The sequence below is a fragment of the Tamandua tetradactyla genome, chromosome 13, assembly GCF_023851605.1.
Source record: "Tamandua tetradactyla isolate mTamTet1 chromosome 13, mTamTet1.pri, whole genome shotgun sequence".
NCBI lineage: Eukaryota > Metazoa > Chordata > Mammalia > Pilosa > Myrmecophagidae > Tamandua > Tamandua tetradactyla.
This window is the reverse complement of record NC_135339.1, coordinates 363,856-383,025: the sequence shown is the minus strand read 5'-3', so window position 1 is coordinate 383,025 and position 19,170 is coordinate 363,856. Positions and strand designations below refer to the sequence as shown.

The 19,170-nt window shown below is 39.5% G+C and overlaps 1 protein-coding gene across 1 annotated transcript in view; it reads left to right on the top strand.

Moving 5' to 3' along the window:
• The window catches only part of LOC143653454 (olfactory receptor 14I1-like), a 255,537-nt gene extending 240,049 nt beyond the window's left edge, over positions 1–15,488 (top strand). The window contains exon 7 of the transcript XR_013161282.1: positions 14,594–15,488. The gene's annotated coding sequence lies outside the window, so the exon portion shown is untranslated. The remainder of the gene's footprint in view (positions 1–14,593) is intronic.
• Positions 15,489–19,170: the final 3,682 nt, after the last annotated feature.

Here is a 19,170-nt window from a genome sequence, read left to right as displayed (position 1 = left end):
ACATAACAAAAAAGAGAGAAGACACAAATAAATTAAAAAGTGTTAGAGGAGACATTACTACGGACCCTACAGAAATGAAGGAAGTAATAAGTGGATACTATGAGCAGCTATGTGCTAATAAACTAGACAATTTAGATGAAATGGACAACTTCCTAGAAAGGCGTGAACAGCCAATATTGACTGGAGAAGTAATAGATGACCTCAAGAAAACAATCATATAAAGAGCATGAAGCAGTCATCTAGAAACTCACACAAGAAAAGTCCAAGACCAAATGGCTTCACATGTTAATTGTACCAAGCATTCAAAAAAAGAATTAATTAATCTGAGCAGGCTCAAATTCTTCAAAAAAAATTGAAGAGGAAGGAAAGCTATGTAACATAACCTATGAAGCCAACATCACTTTAAACCCAAAGCCAGACAAAGATACCAGAGGAAAAATATATAGAGACTAATCTCTTTAGTGACTATAGATATAAAAATCCTCAACAAAATACTTTCAAATTAAATCCAGCAACACATTAAATGAGTTATGCACCATGACCAAGTGAAATTTATTCCAGTATGCAAGGTTGGTTCAACATAAGAAAATAATTAATGTAATACGCCATACCAATAAATTAAAGTGGAAAAACCATGTGACAATTTCAATTGATGGATTGGTCAGTCTCTGACTTTTTATTGGGGAGTTCAATCAATTAATATTTAATGTTATTACTGTAAAGGCAGTACTTACTTCTATCTTTATGTCTTTTGGAATTTATATGTCATATCTTGTTTCATCACTCTTGTCGAATGATGCATTTGACAAAATTCAACATCCTTTCTTGATGAAAACAATTCAAAGCATGGGAATTAAAGGAAATTTCCTCAACATGATAAGGGAATGTATGAAAAACCCACAGCTAAAATCATACACAATGGGGAAAGACTGAAAGTTTTCCCTCTAACATGAGGAACAAGACAAGGATACCCATTGTCACCACTGTGATTCAGCATTGTGCTGTAAGTCCTAGTCAGAGCAAGTAGACAAGAAAAAGAAATTAAAAAATCATTCAAATTGGAAAGGATGAAGTAAAACTCTCACTCTTTGCCATTGAAATGATACTATATGTGGAAAATCTCAAAGAATCTACAACAAATATACTAGAGCTAATAAATGAGCACAGCAAAGTGGCATAGCATAAGATAAACACCCAAATATCAGTAGTGCTTTTATGCACTAGTAATGAGCAATCTGAAGAGGAAGATGAAGAAAAAAATTCACTTGACAGTAGCAAACAAAAACACCATATTTAGCAATAAATTTAACTAAGGTTGCAAAAGACCTATACTGAGAAAACTACAAGAAATTGCTTTAAAAAAAGAGAGGCAATGAGAGACAGAAATAAATGGAAAGACATATGGTTTTCATGGATTGGAAGACTAAATATAGTTAAAATGTCAATTCAACCTACTTTAATTTATAAATTCAACACAATATCAACCAAAATCCCAACAACCTACTTTGCAGAAATTGAAAAACAAATAACCAAATTTATTTGAAAAGGCATGATGCCCTGAATAGCTAAAAATATCTTGAAAAAGAAAAGTGAATTGGTAATTCTCACACTACCTGACTTTAAAGCATATTACAAAGTTACAATTGTCAAAACAGCACAGTATTGGCATAAAGTTACATATACTGAACAATGGAATTGAATTGATTGTTCAGAATTAGAACTCTATCATCTACGGAAAATTGATCTTTGATAAAGCAATGAATCTTTGATATGCAAATGAATAAAAGCATCCACATCATATACACTATACAAAAATTAACTCAAAATGAACTGAAGACCTAAATGTTAGAGTTAAGACTGTCCAGTTTGCTAGCTGCCAGAATGCAATATACCAGAAATGGAATGGCTTTCAAAAAGGGGAATTTAATAAGTTGCAAGCTGACAGTTCTAAGGCCATGAAAATGTCCCAATTAAAGCAAGTCTATAAAAATTTCCAAATTAAGGCACCAACAAGAGGTTACCTTCAGGGGCGGGCCGCGGTGGCTCAGCGGGCAAAGTGCTTGCCTGCTATGCCGGAGGACCTCGGTTCGATTCCCGGCCCCAGCCCATGTAACAAAAACGGAGAAACAGAATACAATAAAACAAGAAAATGTTTAAAGATGTTTCCCTTTCTTCCTTCCTTCCTTCCTTCTATCCTTCCTTCCTTCTCTCTGTCTTTCCTTTAAAAAAAAAAAAAAAAAAAAAAAAAAAAGAGGTTACCTTCACTCAAGAAAGGCTGATGAAGTTCAGGGTTTCTTTTTCAACTGGAAAAGCATGTGGTGAGCATGGCAATGTCTTCTATTTCCTCTCCAGAACTCTTGCTTCATGAAGCTCCCAAGGGTCATTCTCCGTCATCTCCAAAGGTCGCTGGCTAGATGACTCTGTGGTTCTCATGTCTCTGCTGTTATCATCATTCTCGGGATTTCTCTAAAATGCTTCCTCTTTTAAAATAGTCCAATAAAATAATCAAGACCCACCTGGAATGGATGGAGTCACATCTCCCTGTATTCAAAATTTAACACCCAAAATTGTGTGAGTCACATCTCTAGGGAGATAACCTAATCAAGTTTCCAATCTATAGTACTGAATAGAGATTAGAAGAAATGGTCACTTCTACAAGGTTGATTAGGATTAAAACATGGCTTTTCCAGGGTACACAAATCCTTTCAAACCAACAAAAGACCATAAGAATTTTAGAAGAAAATGTATGGTAATATCTTATAAATCTCATGATAGGAGGAGGTTTCTAGACCTTACACCTAAGGCATAAGCAATTTAAAAAGAAATTTAAAAGTGGGAGTGCCTCAAAATTAAACACTTTTGTGCATCTAAGAACTTTACCAGAAAGGTAAAGAGGCAGCCAACACAATGGGAGGCAATATTTGGAAACCACACATCAAAGTAGAGTATAAAATATCTAGAATATATAAAGAGATCCTACAACTTAGCAACAAAAAGAAAAACCACCTAATTGTAAAAATGGGCAAAAGATATTACAGACACTTTTCAGAAAATGAAATACAAATGTCTCAAAGGCAAATGATAAAATGTTAAACCTCACAGCCTATTAGAGAAATGCAAATCAAAACTAAAATGAGCTATCATCTCACATCCAGTAGATTGGTCATTATAAAAAAGAAACAGAAAATGACAAGTGCTGGAGAGGATACAGAGAAAGAGGCACACATATCAACTGTTGGTGGGAATGTAAAATGGTGCAACTGCTCTGGAAGACAGTTTGGTAGTTCCTCAGAAAGCTAAGTTTACTAGGTTTCTAAACATTACTAGGTTTATCCAGAGAACTGAAGGCAAGGGCACAAACTAACATTTGCATTACCAATGTTTATAACACCATTATTTATGATTTCAAACAGATGAAAACATCCCAAATGCCCATCAATGAGCAAGTGGTCAAACATATCATGGTATATATATATATATATATATATACACACACAATATAATATCATGCAGGTGTAAGACAGACTAAAGTCATGAACATGTAACAATGTGGAGGAAACTTGAGAGCAATAAGCTGAGTTAAATTAGCCAGAAAGAAAATGGCAAACATTTCATGGCCTCACTAATATGAATTAGCACTGATAAGTGAACTTTGAGTTAAAGTTAAAGACACAGGTAATCATGAGATAGAAACAGTGTAGAGATAGGGCATTTAGTACTGAATTTGTACAGAATATGCAAAAGAACTGTTCTAGTTTGCTAGCTGCCAGAATGCAACACATCAGAGATGGATTAGCTTTTAATAAAAGGGGATTTATTTCATTAGTTCTTCAGAGGAAAGGCAGCTAACTTTTGACTGAGGTTCTTTCTTACGTGGGAAGGCACACAGAATGGTCTCTGTTGGCCTTCTCTCCAGACCTCTGGGTTCCAACATCTTTCCCCAGGGTGATTTTTTCCTGCATCTCCAAAGGCCTGGACTGAGCTGCGAGTACTGAGATGAGGTATGCCAAGCTGCTTCAACTGCGCTACATTGTGCTCTCTCATTTAAGCACCAGCCAGTTAAGCCAAATGCCATTCATTGCAGCAGGCACACCTCCTAGCTGACTGCTGATGTAAATCAGCAACAGATGAGGTTCACGTACCATTGGCTCATGTCCACTGCAACAGAACTAAGTGCCTTTACCTGGCTAAGTTGACAACTGAATCTAACTAACACATAACATGGAATGGGTAGTGGAAGAAGGTAGTGATAAATATGAACTTCGACCACATGATCAGCTACAGAAATGAGGACTGTAATGCTGTTTTGTTCATGCTATACTATTTAAGTTGTTAAGATATCAAGTTTAAGAATGAATGATGCCCAAGGATTTGTGCCTTATTCTGAAGAGATTTAATGCATTTCCAGTTATGTGCAGGACAGTTAAGTATTGTAAGGCAAAAGAAAAAAATGTGTGTTTTATTGTTTTTATTTCGAAATTGGGTAGGGTTTAAGGTGATATATATATAGCTGCCAAGTTGACAAGGGTTGGACTGCCATGGTCAGGTTCATGTGTTAACTTGGCCAAGTTGTGGTACCTGTTTGTCTGACTGGGCAAGTGCTGGCCTGTCTATTGCAATGAGGACATTTCATAGAATTAGATCATGATCACGTCAGTTGCATCCACTGCTGATTCCATTTGTAATCAGCTAAAGGGGAGTTTCTTCTGCAATGAATGATGCTTAATCTAATCATGGGAAGCCTTTTAAGGAGGATTCAGAAGAGACAGGCTCTATTCCTGCTTCGGCTGGTGAGCCTGTCATGTGGAGTTCATCCAGACCCTTCATCAGAGTTGTGGGCTTCACAGCCTGCCCTGTGGATTTTGGACTCTGCATTCCTGTGGTCACGTGAGACACTTTTATAAATTTTATATTTGTAATGTTTCCTGTTGATTCTGTTTCTCTAGAGAACCCTAACTAATACAAGAACCAATTTTAAAAATTCATAAATGGATAGCTAAATACTCTCTGATGGAAGCACTGTCATACAAGTACATTGAATGAAGCTGAATGTATGTTTGAAGGAGAAGGGCTGGGGACACCTATGAAACCAGAAGGAAAGATAGAGGATAAAAAATACAATCAATGCAAGCTAGTGTCAACAATAACATTGTAATATGCTTCCACTGAATGTAACAAAGGCATTATGCAAAAACTGTCAACAGGTAGGAGATAAGGGGGAAACAGGTGTATGACATGGTGGGAAGCAGATATGGGTGCTGGGTATGCACAGTGGCTGATGTTCAGGCAGGATGTGGGTGGGCATATGGAGTGTGGGGGTCACTGGTATCATTGTGTGGGGTATGGGACACAGAGGGGTATTGGACACAGAGATTGGTGCACATGGAAGGCAGGGTGTAGTGTGTCCTTGCACAGGGATGGGGGTCCACAGGGGCCAGGATGTGGATATGCAAGTGTGCAGGGTTGAGACACAGGTTATTGGAGTTGCAGATGTGGATCAGTGGTGGATGAGTTTGGGTGGGTGGGGCCATGGTGCAGGTGCATGGGTGAAGGGTAGTATGTGGCAGGAATGCATGTTTGCAGGGTGGTGTTTATGTGGCACAGATGCACACATGAGCACTTTCCAGGTATCGGAACTGGGGCTTATGCCGTGGTGGTAGGGCAATGGTGTACATATGTGTGGGGCATGGTTATGGGGTGCAGGGGTCAAGATGTCAGTGATGTATGCATAGCTGCCTGGTGGGGAGGATATGGCCATGCATATGCATGGGTCTGGGGTCAGAATCCTGGTGTGCATGTGCACAGACCTCAGGGGAGGTGGGGTGGTGTTGCATGACTGTATGTGCTAGGGACGGATGCAGCCTGGGTATGAAGGTGAGCTGGGGTGGATCAGCCTGGATGCACAGGTGACTCCCTGCAGGGTGTAGGAAGGGGTATGTGAGGGTCGAGGGCCTGGGTATGGGTATGAGTCTTGAGAATGGCAGGGTGAGACTGTGAACCTGTGTGGGAGAGGTGGGTCAGTGTGGGAGAGGTGGGTCAGGCTGGGGCAGGCTTGTGTGTATGTGTGGGTTAGTGATATGGGGCAGGGATGCATGGTGTGCCAGGATAAGGATGTACAGTGGGGGATGGGGTGGGAGTGCTTGTGGTTTGATGTGGGGGGGTGACTGGGGTGTGGGGAAATTCATGGATCATGGGGTGGGGTGGTATATGTGAGTGTGGTGCATTCAAAGAACATGGTTTGGCTTACTTCCTAGTCCCTGTCTCCCTATCTGTGCAATCCAGAGGGCTCCAGGCCTCTTTTTGGAAAGGGGCATGTGCTGGTTTGAAAGGATGTATGCCCCCTAGAAAAGCCATGTTTTAATCAAAATCCCATTTCATAAAGATAGAATAATCCCTATTCAATACTGTGTTTGAAACTGTAATCAGATCATCTCCCTGGATGACGTGATTTAGTCAAGAGTGGTTGTTAAACTGGATTAGGTAATGACATGACTCTACCCATTTGGGTGGGTCTTGATTGATTTATTGCAGTCCTATAAAAGAGGAAACATTTTGGAGAATGGGAGATACAGAGAGAGCAGAGAATGCTGCAGCACCACGAAGCAGAGAGTCCCTCAGCCAGTGAACTTTGGAGATGAAGGAAAATGCCTCCTGGGGAGCTTCATAAAACCGGAAGCCAGGAGAGAAAGTTAGTAGATGATGCCATGTTCACCATGTACCCCTCCAGCTGAGAGAGAGAAGCCCTGACTGTGTTTGCCATGTTGCCTTCACTTGAGAGAAACCCTGAACTTCATTGGCCTTCCTGAACCAAGATATCTTTCCCTGGATGGATGCCTTTGATTGGACATTTCTATAGACTTGTTTTAATTGGGACATTTTCTTGGCTTTAGAACTGTAAACTAGCAACTTATTAAATTCCCTTTTTAAAAAGCCATTCCATTTCTCATATATTGCATTCTGGCAGCTAGCAAACTAGAACAGGGCACATTAGGCCCTTTGAACTAGATGGATGGTCTCCAATTCTCTGCATCTACATTCTGCAGCTTTTGCAGTCAGTGCCTCCCTATGAGGTGTGGAAGATCCTCCCAGGTCACTTATACCCTGGAATCACTGTTCCAATCCTTTTTCTTTCACTTTCTGGCTATTCTTTGAGCAGGGGTGAACTTGACCTATCCTATCCCACCATCTTTCTGGAGATCAAGAGCATGTGTTTTAACCTCTGATGAGGTTGAAATGATAGCACCTGGCAGTGTCTGACTGGATGGGGCTAGAGCTGCAGGATCCCATGTACTCACTTTGCCAGCCCATACTACCTCCTTGCTAGGCTCTGTCTTCTTGTCCACTTAAGGTAAACGTCTCCTACAGCCATCCCTGTTTGCAGTTGCCCCCAGGGAAGGAATGGGCCACTTGCTTCTGCTTTCCTTGGGAATGAGGAATGGGACTAGCAGCCATAGAGAAAATTACTCTCAATCTCTTCTCATAATTTATCATTTTCTTTGTCTTAGACTTCCCTAGATGTTGTATTGCCCTCCCCTCATCTCCAGATCTCCAAAACAGTTTATTTGAAAGTTTCTTCCTGGCTACTTAATGTTTGGGGAAAGAAGTTGGTTCTGCCACTCTTGCCCTATTCCTCCTTTTTAGAAGTTCTTCCCACATTACTTTTAAGTTACCATTTTCTTGATTCAGCACTACCCTGTTATTGTCATCCTTTAGCTCTTTTTGGAGCTTTGAGAAAGATGTTTTTGACAGTATTTGATGGTTGTTCAAAGCTTCTGGAGGGGGGCAGAGTCCTGAAGCATATCACTCCACCATGTGAATCCATATTGTAATAGCTAATGTTCTCTAGATAAACAGAATCAGCAGGAGATATCTATAAATACATAATTTGTAAAAGTGTCTCACAACCATGGGGATGTAAGAATCCAAGATCTGCAGGGCAGGCCATGAGGTGGCAACTCCAATGAAGGTCCTCCATGAACTCTCAGGAGAGACTGGCTGGCTGCAGCAGAGAGAGTGATTGCCTTCTGCATCCTCCCTAAAAACCTTCCGTGATTAGATTAAGTGTTACTCATTGCAGAAGACACTCCCCTTGCTGACTGCAAATGCAATCAGCTGTTCATGCAGCAAATGTGGTCATGATATAAGTCCATGGAATGTCATCACAGCAGCAGACTGACCAGAGCTTGCCCAACCAGACAACTGGGCACCACCACCTGGTCAAGTTGACACATGAACCTGACCATCACAGTCCACTTCTTGTCAACTTGGCAGCTATACACATCACCTTAAACCATACTTAATCTCTAAATAGAAAACAATGAAAGACACATTTTTTCCTCACCTAGCACTACTTAACCCTCCTGCATACAACCAGAAATGCATTAAATATCAGCAGAATAGGGTGCAAGTCCTTGGGTAATATTCACTCTTAAACTTGATACCCTACAACTTAAATACTATAATATAAACAAAACAGCTTATGTCATATGGATAAAGGAAAGTGGGAAATAAAGATATTTGATTTATGTATAAATGCATAGATATTAATTACAAAGCAAGATAGAAATATCATGGCATTACAGTCCTCATTTCTGTAACTAATCACATGGTTATAGTTCATATTTATCACTACCTTCTTCTACCATCACCCCACACCCCTAAAATCCATTTGTGTATGTACCCCCCTGATTTCTGTCTATATAAATTGGAAAACTCATACAGTTCTTTTTGAGTATAGTGTACCTCCTCATCGGTGACACTTTGTACTTCAACTTTTGGGGCCTATTGTGATTTTAATCTAGTTATAGATCTGGAGGAAAAGAAGGGTGGTGTGATGGGTCATGAAAAGAATTAGCAGTTTCTTACAAGCCAATTACTTCAGGGCATTCCTTTGCAGTTTCATCTGGTGAAACAGGATTAATCACTCCAGGCAGAGAAGCAAGAGCTATTTCCACATAGAGGGTAATCATGTGCTTCACAGGCACTAAAGGGTTAACTCCTTCAGGTGGAGGTTGGGTGGCAGACTCCACAGGACTTCCTGGAGGTTAGGAAGCCATTTCCTCAGGGAAGGTTGGAGCTGTGTGGCTATGTCTTCAGGGCATAGACAATTACAGGATTATCTAGAAAATATTCAGAACAATCTAGAGTTTCAGTGTCTCCATAGCCATCATTATCAATCCATATGTCACCATCCCATTTTTTAGATCACACTCCTTCCCAATTAATGTCCTCACTTTAACAGCAGATACCTGGCAAGGTTGAGATTTCAGTTTACATTGTAAGATTGCTACTCTAACAATGAGACTCAGTCTGATTTTCAGAGATCTCAAGTGTGTGGCTACAGGAAATCAGAATTTTCTTAGGGTACTCATAGAAATTTTTACATCTGTCATATGGCACATAAGCATCTAATTTGAATCTTCAGCTCATCCCTTTCCTTCATCAATGTATCCAGTATATCTAACAACAACCAGCAAACATATTTATACCTCTCAATTCCAAAAAACTCCATGAAGGTGTCAAAAACATTATGACCCAGAGCCTTGCCTTGTATTAATGTACAATTAGCAGAATTGAATGGTGATATTTTGATTATCTCTTTCCAGCTCACCCCATGGACTGTCAGTGCCATCCTGATTATGAGAAACAGTCAAAAGTGCCTCTGAGTCCAGTCAGAGTAGAAACCACTTGTAAAAATCAATTTTTAAAATTCTGTTTCTCAAGAACCACCCTACTCTTGGTACCTATATGTATTAGCTAGGGTTCTCTAGAGAAACAGAATCAGTGGGAGATTCCTGTCAATATAAAATTTATAAAAGTGTCTCATGCAACTGTGGGGATGTAAGAGTCCAGGATCTGTAGGGCAGGCTGCAAGCTGGAGCTCCAATGAAAGTCCTCAATGAACTCTCAGGAAAGGCTGGCTGGCTGGAGCAGGAAAAGTCATTGTCTCTTCTGAATTCTCCTTAAAAGCCTTACGGTGATTAGATTAACTGCCATTCATTGCAGGCGACACTCCCCTTAGCCGAAATGAAATCAGCTGTGGGTTCAGACAATGTGGTCATGGTTTAAGTCTATGAAATGTACTCACAGCAACAGACAGGCCAATGCTTGCCCAACCAGACAACTGGACATACCACCTGGCCAAGTTGACACATAAACCTGACCATCATACGCATGAACTCTTTTTTCCAATATAGTTTAAACCTCTTTATCATTAAGGAGAAATTAATCATTAAAGAATAAATTTCCATATAGTAATGCAAATTTTCCCTTTCCCTTTGGGCTCTGGGCTCTGATAATGCTCAGTTACGTACTTCTCTGCCCCAATATTTTAACATTCATCTCAGTATTGTACATGCATGTCCCCTTCTCTCTGTGTCTTATTGGTTATTTCAGGGCCCTGAAATCTTGAATCCTTAAGAAATAATAAGAATAGTAGGATATTTGAGGCATTAACTCCCTCAATAAACTGATCCTTTAAAAAATATATTACAAGACAAGTTAAGGAATAAGATATGCAGTAACAATCCAGAAAATAAAGATTCCATGCTTCCTATTAAAGGAGGACTTACAGAGAAGCAGAAACAAATCTCCCTTCACAGTATAGGCTACAGAAGGCAGATTTTAATTCCCCATGGACCTTTCCAGAGTAGTCCCAAAGTTATAGGCCCCTCTATATACTGGTCCAGTGGGGCAAAGTTCTTGTCCTCCTTGTGCAGGTGATGTTTCCAGGGTTAGTCACACCACTAGGATTCTCTTGTCCACAATGTGGAGGCAGTGACACATTTATGGGGCTGAACTCATGAGGCTGCCTTGGTCTGAGCCCTTGGTGATGTAGGAAAGTAGGGTTCAGGCACCCCATACAGGCCATAAGCACCCTGAGGATATAACTGTGAGCTCACAGTTTACAGATGGCCCTTGGCCCCTCTCATCTGTCTCACAGAATCACTGAATTTACTGTTCACATAAGTTTGTGTCATAATCTTTTGATATTCTCTTCATAATCAAATGGAGTTCTTTCTCCTGTACCTAGATTTAATAGGATAGACAAAATAATGAAAAAATATAAAGTCAATAGACAAGTCAATTTTTTCCCATATGCCAAAATGTAAGTTCTTAATTTGAAGTAAGACTTAATAAAATAAGGTAACTGCAAGTCTCTGGTTTCCTATTCAGCTCTGAAATAGCTAAAGACAGCCTCACCTTCTAAAAGAGTTGATGGACAATTGAAAGTCCCTTGTTTCTCATCTAGTTCCCAAGGAACTAATGCAAACTGCAAACTTCAGCTACAAACTTCATGGAACAAAAATTTCCCCTAAACTGCAGAACTTCCCCAAACAATTAAAACCCCAGAAAACATAAAAGCTTGTAAAATCATGGACCCAAAGCAAACTCTTAGTTAATGACAGAAAGCCTGGAGTTGTAAAAATTGCTAAACATCTGCCTAAAGACAAATTTTATATATGTGATGTGCTGGCTACAAGCACCAATAGTTTTGTCTTCCTTAAACAATGCTACTGCTGTGAACACCCACTTAATACAAAACATGTAAGTCCCTGGTATTCAAAGGTCACTATGAGAATCTGCACAAAAAATGACACTTAGTATTCAAAGGTTACTATGGAAAAGTCCCACCAGTAAAACTTTCCTATAAACAAGCTAACCAACCCTACTCAATGTGTCCCTACTTTGGGAACATCTGCATTAACCTCTCTAATGTGTACTCTCTCTTCTGTTTTATAAAATTTTCTACTTATTCCTATTGGCCTTCTCATTCTTAAATTCTTTTAGCAGCAGAACCCCTGAACCTTTAATGGAGCTCAGTTGACACCATTGCCAACTGGGCAGAAGTTACATATTTTGGTAAGCCAGCCAGGAATTGTTTGCAGTACCTCCCAGAAGTGTCCAGGATCAACATCTTCCTCATACAACACCAGCCCTTGGGATCTGCATTTTGTAGGTCATGACCCTCAGTTCTGATTCATACCGTTCTGCCTGGCCCTTTCCCTTTGTCTACTTTTTCCTAGCCATTGTGATCCTTATTCTTGTCACTCACATTCGCATCTGTTTTCCCCCCCACCTGGGTTGGCTTCTGTATTAGTTTGTAAAAGCTGCTGGAATGCAATACACCAAACTGGAATGGGTTTTAAAAAAGAAATGCATTAAGTTGCAAGTTTATAGCTCTTAAGTCCATAGAAATGTCCAAATTAAGGCACCAACATGAAGTTACCTTAACTCCAAAGACTGGCCAATAACATTTGGGCTTTCTCTCTCAGCTGGGAAGCTTTCTCTCTTGGCTTCTTGTTTCATGAAACTCCCCAGGGGCATTTTCTTTCTTGATCTCCAAAGGTCTGTGGCTTAGTGGGTCCTGTTGGTTCTGAGCTTTTTCCAAGATGCTTCCCTCTTTAAAAGGCTCCAGTAAGCAATACCACCTTGAATAGGTGGAGACACATCTCCATGGAACCATCTAATCAAAAGTTACCACCCACAGTTGGGTGGGTCACATGTCCATGCAAACAATAAAAAAGATCCAACCCAGAAATATTCAATGAGGATTAAAGAACTTGACCTTTCTGGAGTACACAACAGATTCAAACTGGCACAGCTTCTCAGCTTGAATTCCTCACCTAAATCTCTTACCTTCCTTCCCCATTTCAGGTGCATTCTCTCTTCTTTCTGCCCCTCTCTCCTCCCTTTACTGTTGACTGTAATTCAAGCTATTTATTCTTTTACTTCCTCTGTTATTCATTCTTCATGCAAACTCAATGTTGGGTTTGCAGTAAGGTTTTTCTCATTGTGATTTCCTGTGCTACAAAGGCTGTGTATTTCCCAGAGGGCCATCCTTATGGCCCCTGAAGAGAGATTCAGCCCTGGCCAAACTTGCGCCTTTTCCCTTCCCTTTCCCCAGAGAAAATTCTTCAGGATTTTCTTGTTCACCTCCTCCTTTGCATATGGCCTATGTATCATTCCCATAAACAACACTTAGGCACTCTTTATAACATCAACTTTCTCCTCCCAAAGGAGAATTCAGGTCTTAGCCCAATGGGACCTCCATACCTTTAATTTCTATGTTTGTGGTGGTTTTGAGATCCAGGTCATGCACAAAGCTTACCAAAAGACTTCCTTTCCCAACAGTTGGGAAAGCAGCAGAGGTTCAGCTCAGAGTTGACAGGGTGAGAAATCTATCTTACCAGCCCTCTGAGTCTGGCCCAGAGTCAATGGGCTGAGGAATTTATCTCTCCACCCTCTGAGTTTGGCTCAGAAATGCTAGGCTGAAAAGTCTGGCTCACCAGCCCTCTGGGTCCAGCTCAGGAGTCAAGGGCTGAAGCCAAATAGCTTGTCTTATAAGTCTAAGGTTTTCTGCCACATGGGGATGCCCTAGCATCAGAACATATTTTGAAGATACTATTCAGCTGAAGGACTAGACGCCAAACCTCAATTAGTGCATTTCCTGTTATCTCTCTCCTTTTAAAATATAGGCAGTGCACCCAGCATTATGACTGATAGACCCCTGGAATTATTATAATGTTGGAGAAGAGTGGTCATAAATGGTACTTTTGACTTTAATGCCATTATCCAATTAGATCTTTTTGTAAAGGAAAATGGAAATGGTCTGAAATTCCTTATATCCAGATTTTCATGATTCTATATTATGACAAGGGCATGATGTGTGCTTGTAAAGTATGTTATCTTAAGGAAGAATTAAGAAATGAATCCTCTTTCTCTCAAGAAGAGAAGGAGACAGATATTTTAAGTGACCAATTTTTAGCCAAGCCCCCAAAGTTTGAAACCCCCAAAAGATTCAAGAATGATCCTTCCCAAAACCCACGCCCTGAGCCCAACAGACCTCAGGCTCTATAGATGCTCTTCATTTAAAAGAATCAACTTCCAAGTCCATGCACCCCTCTTTATTCAAGTCTGGCCAGACACATTTGCAGTGGAACCCCTTATCACTCCCTGAGATAGAAAGAAAGAGCCCAAAGGAATGTATCCTCTCTGGGAAGTAGCCAATGGAGATATGGAAACCATAAGTTGTTCATATCCCTTTTTCTATGACTAACTTACCATAATGTAAGAAGTAATTGGAAAAAATTTTTGTGAACCCTTGAAATTTCTGGAGGAATTACTTGTCAAAGAATTGCTGACAAGTATTTTTTTTTAAACTTCAGGGAATTGCAGATGTCACATAGGCATAATGACAAAGAATAAATAATAAAATCAGAAGGCTGACCATGTGCCTACAAATGCATTAACAAATGTTGGCAACCTCCAACTTTCACACTTAAAGATCGATTTCAGAATGTTTACCAAATTAGTTAGGTCGAAATTATATGCACGTCCCCAAAATGGGCCTTGTAAGCCAATAGTGAAAGTCATCTTCAGATTTCACTGAGATAGAGAGGGCTTGCTACTCCCGCAAATCTCTCCCTGATGCACACCTGACACTTCTGAGCACTCCCTATCACCAGTGTATAAATGTCCTTTGAAGCCATTTAGAAAGCTCTGTTGGTAATTTACAAAAAGTGAATTCACTTTTGAATGAATTCACCTGGGGAGACACCCAAGTTATTCTGTACTCTTGTTGCATTCCTAGGAAAAATGAAGATTTGAGTAGAAACCCAAGTGTATGCAGACAAGTTGCATGGACAACAGCCAAGATAATTTTGTAGGGCAAGAACCATACTTATCCCCAAAACAGACATGGACTGGAACTATCAAAAAGGGCAGCGAAATCCTAATGTAAAGGACATATGATTACTTGTTTAATAGAAGGTACAAAAAATATATTATCAAGCCTGTAAATTATAACATGGTACAGATCATAAGTCAAGAAGACAAGAAAAGTCCTGTTTTGCTTCAAGGAATACTAGTGAAGGTATGAAAAGAGTATACCAATGTAGATTCAGACATGTTGAAAATCTTCTTTGTAGACCAGCCAACTTCTAGAAAGGGAAAAAAAAAACCCTGCAAAAGATATTCTCAGGCCCCCAAAACTTATGAATAGCCTTAGGAATACTGCGTTTTTGGTCTTTAATAACAGGGACAGGACTACAGAGGAGGGGAAAACAAGGAGAGACCAGAGAAAAACACAGTTCATTGTTTTAACTATGAGTGACAAACAGTATCACTTGGGAAGAAGCCACTTGGAGCCTGCCACCAGTTTGGAGAGTTGGGGCACTGGAAGCAAGGATGTACCCAAGAGCAAAAGAAGTCCCAAGAATGAAGAAAGCCCCCAGAACCCTGCCTTAAATACAAGAGAGCTAGACACTGGATCCAAGCGTGCAATGGGCCCTCAAGGAGAAATAAGACTTCTCAAAGAGCCTTGTTTACCATCCAGTTCAGTGTCATACTGGTCTGAGGCCAATAGCTCCCTGAACATCACTGAGGACTGTCAATCTCTGCAAGCCCTGTGTAACTCTTTAATGTAGCAGGTAAGACTGTTAATTTTTAAATTAATACAAGAGCCACCTATTCAATCTTACCTTTCACTCTAGCCCTCCTTCATCTAAAACCTGTACCATAGTAGGAATAAGTAAGTCTCAGGCCCAAGCCTTCATCCCACTTGTCCCCTACCAAATTGGTAATATTTTTTTAAGTGATCAGCATTTAATAATACCAGAGTGTCCCACCACATTTCTAGGGAGGGACATTCTCAAAGAATTAAGTGCACACATCCAAGTAATAAGCTGCTTGCCAAAGAAAAAACCTGAAAGCTTTCACTATGTACATTTACACCCAAATCCTCAGTTTTATTTGCACCTTCTAAAACTCAAATTGCCTTGAAAGAAGTTCTTTACTTTTGCCTAACTCCAGGGGAGCACTATTCGTCACCTGAAAAAATCCAGGCCATACTTTCAGTTCCACCCACTGAAATGTAAACAAACCAAAACATAAAGAATAATAAGCATAAAAGGGCAGCAACTAAGTGACAAATGGCAAAATGCATTAAGTATATTCTGACACGTTTTATTTTAATAGTAATTATATGTTGTAAGATGTTTGCTTGAATACAATTTCCAAAATTATTTTGATAACTTAATTATGAAATATAAAGAATGTGTCTTATTGTTAAAAGGAGGAAAAGTGTATTTTTATCCTAAGATAAAATAAGTGATTGTTTCAGAATGAAGAAAATGTAGGACAAAAACCTACATTTTTGAAGGTGTGAATATGTAAAGTTGGAGGTTCATGAAAAAAATATGATCAAGTTTAAAAAGAGTTTCAGAAGTCTATAATAAGCTAATATGGAACTAAAACTTGATTTTCCATTAAATTCACAAAGTTTTCTTGAGTTTATTCAATATTTAGAAAAGTTCCTTACAGAATCAGTGTAAAGAGCAAAATGTCTATTTTTGTCAAAGTGACTTCTTGTGTTTGTGTTAGCATAAGTATATGTTTAGTTGTACCAAAATGAAACTTATCACTTTTAAAAAGCTATCTTTTCCTCAACTTTAATTAATAGGAAACCAGATATATTCCAAATTCAATTAACTTAACACTTTGCTTTCTCAAGGCAAATGATAATGAATTTCTTTTATTCCAAACAGTTACAAAAAATTTATACTTCCACCTTAAAAAACTTAGTGTTAAAATAGTTATTAATTTAGTATAAGTTGCATAAAAAGTTCAATGTTATAATTAAATTTCCTTGTCAACAACTTTGTTTCACTTTAATCCTTCTCTAAAAGTGATTATAATAAATTACAAATCAAAAATTCATCTCCAACATAAAGGCTTTTAAAAGAAAACCAGGAAAGTATATAAATTAAGTTCTACATGTTAATTAACATAATCTTAGTTATGTTAGTACAAAAGAAACTAAATCTCTATTTTAGATAAAAGCCAATAGAAGAAAACGCCACACAATTTTACTCACATGCAAAGAATCCTTCCCAATTTTATACCCACTCTGCATTTATATTTAACCCCTAAACTTATTTACTGCTGCATCTAAATTTATCTGTCATCCTTAATTAAAGTGCAGCTATAAAGGCATTCCACAACTAAACTAACTGTTGGTTATGCAAATCTGCTCTAGCTTCAAGTAACTCCAGCCTCCCTTGGAACAGTCTTCCACTATCTTCAGTTAACTAGAGTAATTAAATAATAACAGTTAGTCACCCATATCCCCAAGGTGGCAACTGCCTCATTATTACTCTCTATAACAATGCCCTCTCTGTCTATATGCTATCCCTATTCTCAGAGTACATCTAAACAAGATCTGCTCATCTGTGACATCTGTTTGGAAAAACTCAATCTAAATAATTGCACAAGGTGGCATCCTGGGCAACAGAACTCCTCTGATTCAATGCACGTAGCACATAGATAGGATAGTTGTCCACATTAAAGTGTGAACAAGACATCATTATACAACAAAATAAATGAATAGGGGGAGCAAGGTATGTCTAAGCAAGCCAGAATATACCTGCTGTATTAGTTAGGGTTCTCTAGAGAAACAGAATCAACAGGGAACACTTGCAAATATAAAATTTATGAAAGTGTCTCACGTGACCGTAGGAATGCAGAGTCCAAAATCCACAGGGCAGGCTGCGAAGCCGATGACTCCAATGGATGGCCTGGATGAACTCCACAGGAGAGGCTCACTAGCCAAAGCAGGAATGGAACCTGTCTCCTCTGAGTCCTCCTTAAAAGGCTTCCCATGATTGGATTTAGCATCACTAATTGCAGAAGACACTCCCCTTTGGCTGATTACAAATGGAATCAGCTGTGGATGTAGCTGACGTGATCATGACCTAATCCTATGAAATGTCCTCATTGCAACAGACAGGCCAGTGCTTGCCCAATCAGACGAATAGGTACCACAACTTGGCCAAGTTGACACCTGTCCCTAACCATGACACCTGCCTCCCCCAAATGCTACTGTATTCTCATTTCTTAACATTGCAAGCTACAAAGCTGAAACCTCCCATTCCTGCACTCAGGGACTTATGTTGAAAAGGGGTGAATTATAACATAATGATATTTTTGCTTTTACAATATCCCACAACCCTGACAGCACTGTCAGCAATTAGGCACATTGCCAAATGTACTCTCTCAACTCTATGAAACATGAAAAAGAAATCACTCGTCAGCTTCTCTTTAGTATTAAATGGATTTAACTTTTCCTGGGGGGATTAAAGCTGGATAAAATAGGACAACTGCAAGTCCCTGTTTTCCTATTTGGCTTTGAAGGAATTAACAGACAATTGCAGATCCCTGGTTTCCTATTCACCTCTTAGAGGAATTAATGGGCAACTGAAAGTCCCTTGTTTCTTATCCAGCAGGAGGAACTAATGCAAACTGCAAACTTTAGCTGTAAACTTCATGCAAACTTCCCCAAGTCATTGAAATCCCCAGAAACTAGAAAAGCTTGCAAAATCATGGGCCCAAAACAAACTCTTAGTTGCTAACAGAAAGCCTATAGTTTCAAAGATTATTAAGCATCTGCCCAAAGAAAAATTCTGGATATGTGACAGGCTGGCCACATGCATCAAAAGTAATCTCATCCTGAAACAATGCTAGCCCCATAAGCACCTGGTTAATACAAGCCATGTAAGCCCCTAATGCTTAAAGTTCACTATGGGAATCTGCACAAAGAAGACACCTGATACTCAAAGGTTACTATGAAAATCTGCTACCAACAAAACTTCCTATAAAGCAAGCTAACCCACTCCCACTCAATATGTGTCTCTCCCTTGGACATGTCTGCATTAACCTCTTTAAGATTTGCTCTCTCTTATTCTCCTAAATGAACTTTATTACTTATTCCTACTAGCCCTCTCATTGTCTAAATTATTTTAGTAGCAAGAACCCCGAACTTGGAACAGTATTCAGTTGGCATCATTGCAAGCAGGGCATCAGTTACAAATTCTGGTAAGTCAGGCGGAATTGCAGGAGCTCCCAGGAGCTTCCAGGAGCAGCCAAGAGCTTCCAGGAGCATCTTCCATGTGAAACACCAGCTCCTGCTTCTTATCTTACTCTTACTTGCCTCTATTATTCTCATCCTGGCTTTCCTCATTCCCTGTTCTGTACCAGCCAACATTTGGCTCATTCTTCACAGATGCATTAACTCTCCTACCATCTCTCCCGTACTGCCCATGGCACCTGACTCCAGGCAGAGACTCACAAGAAATCTCTGCACCTTCTATACTTATTTTCTTTCTAACCTCC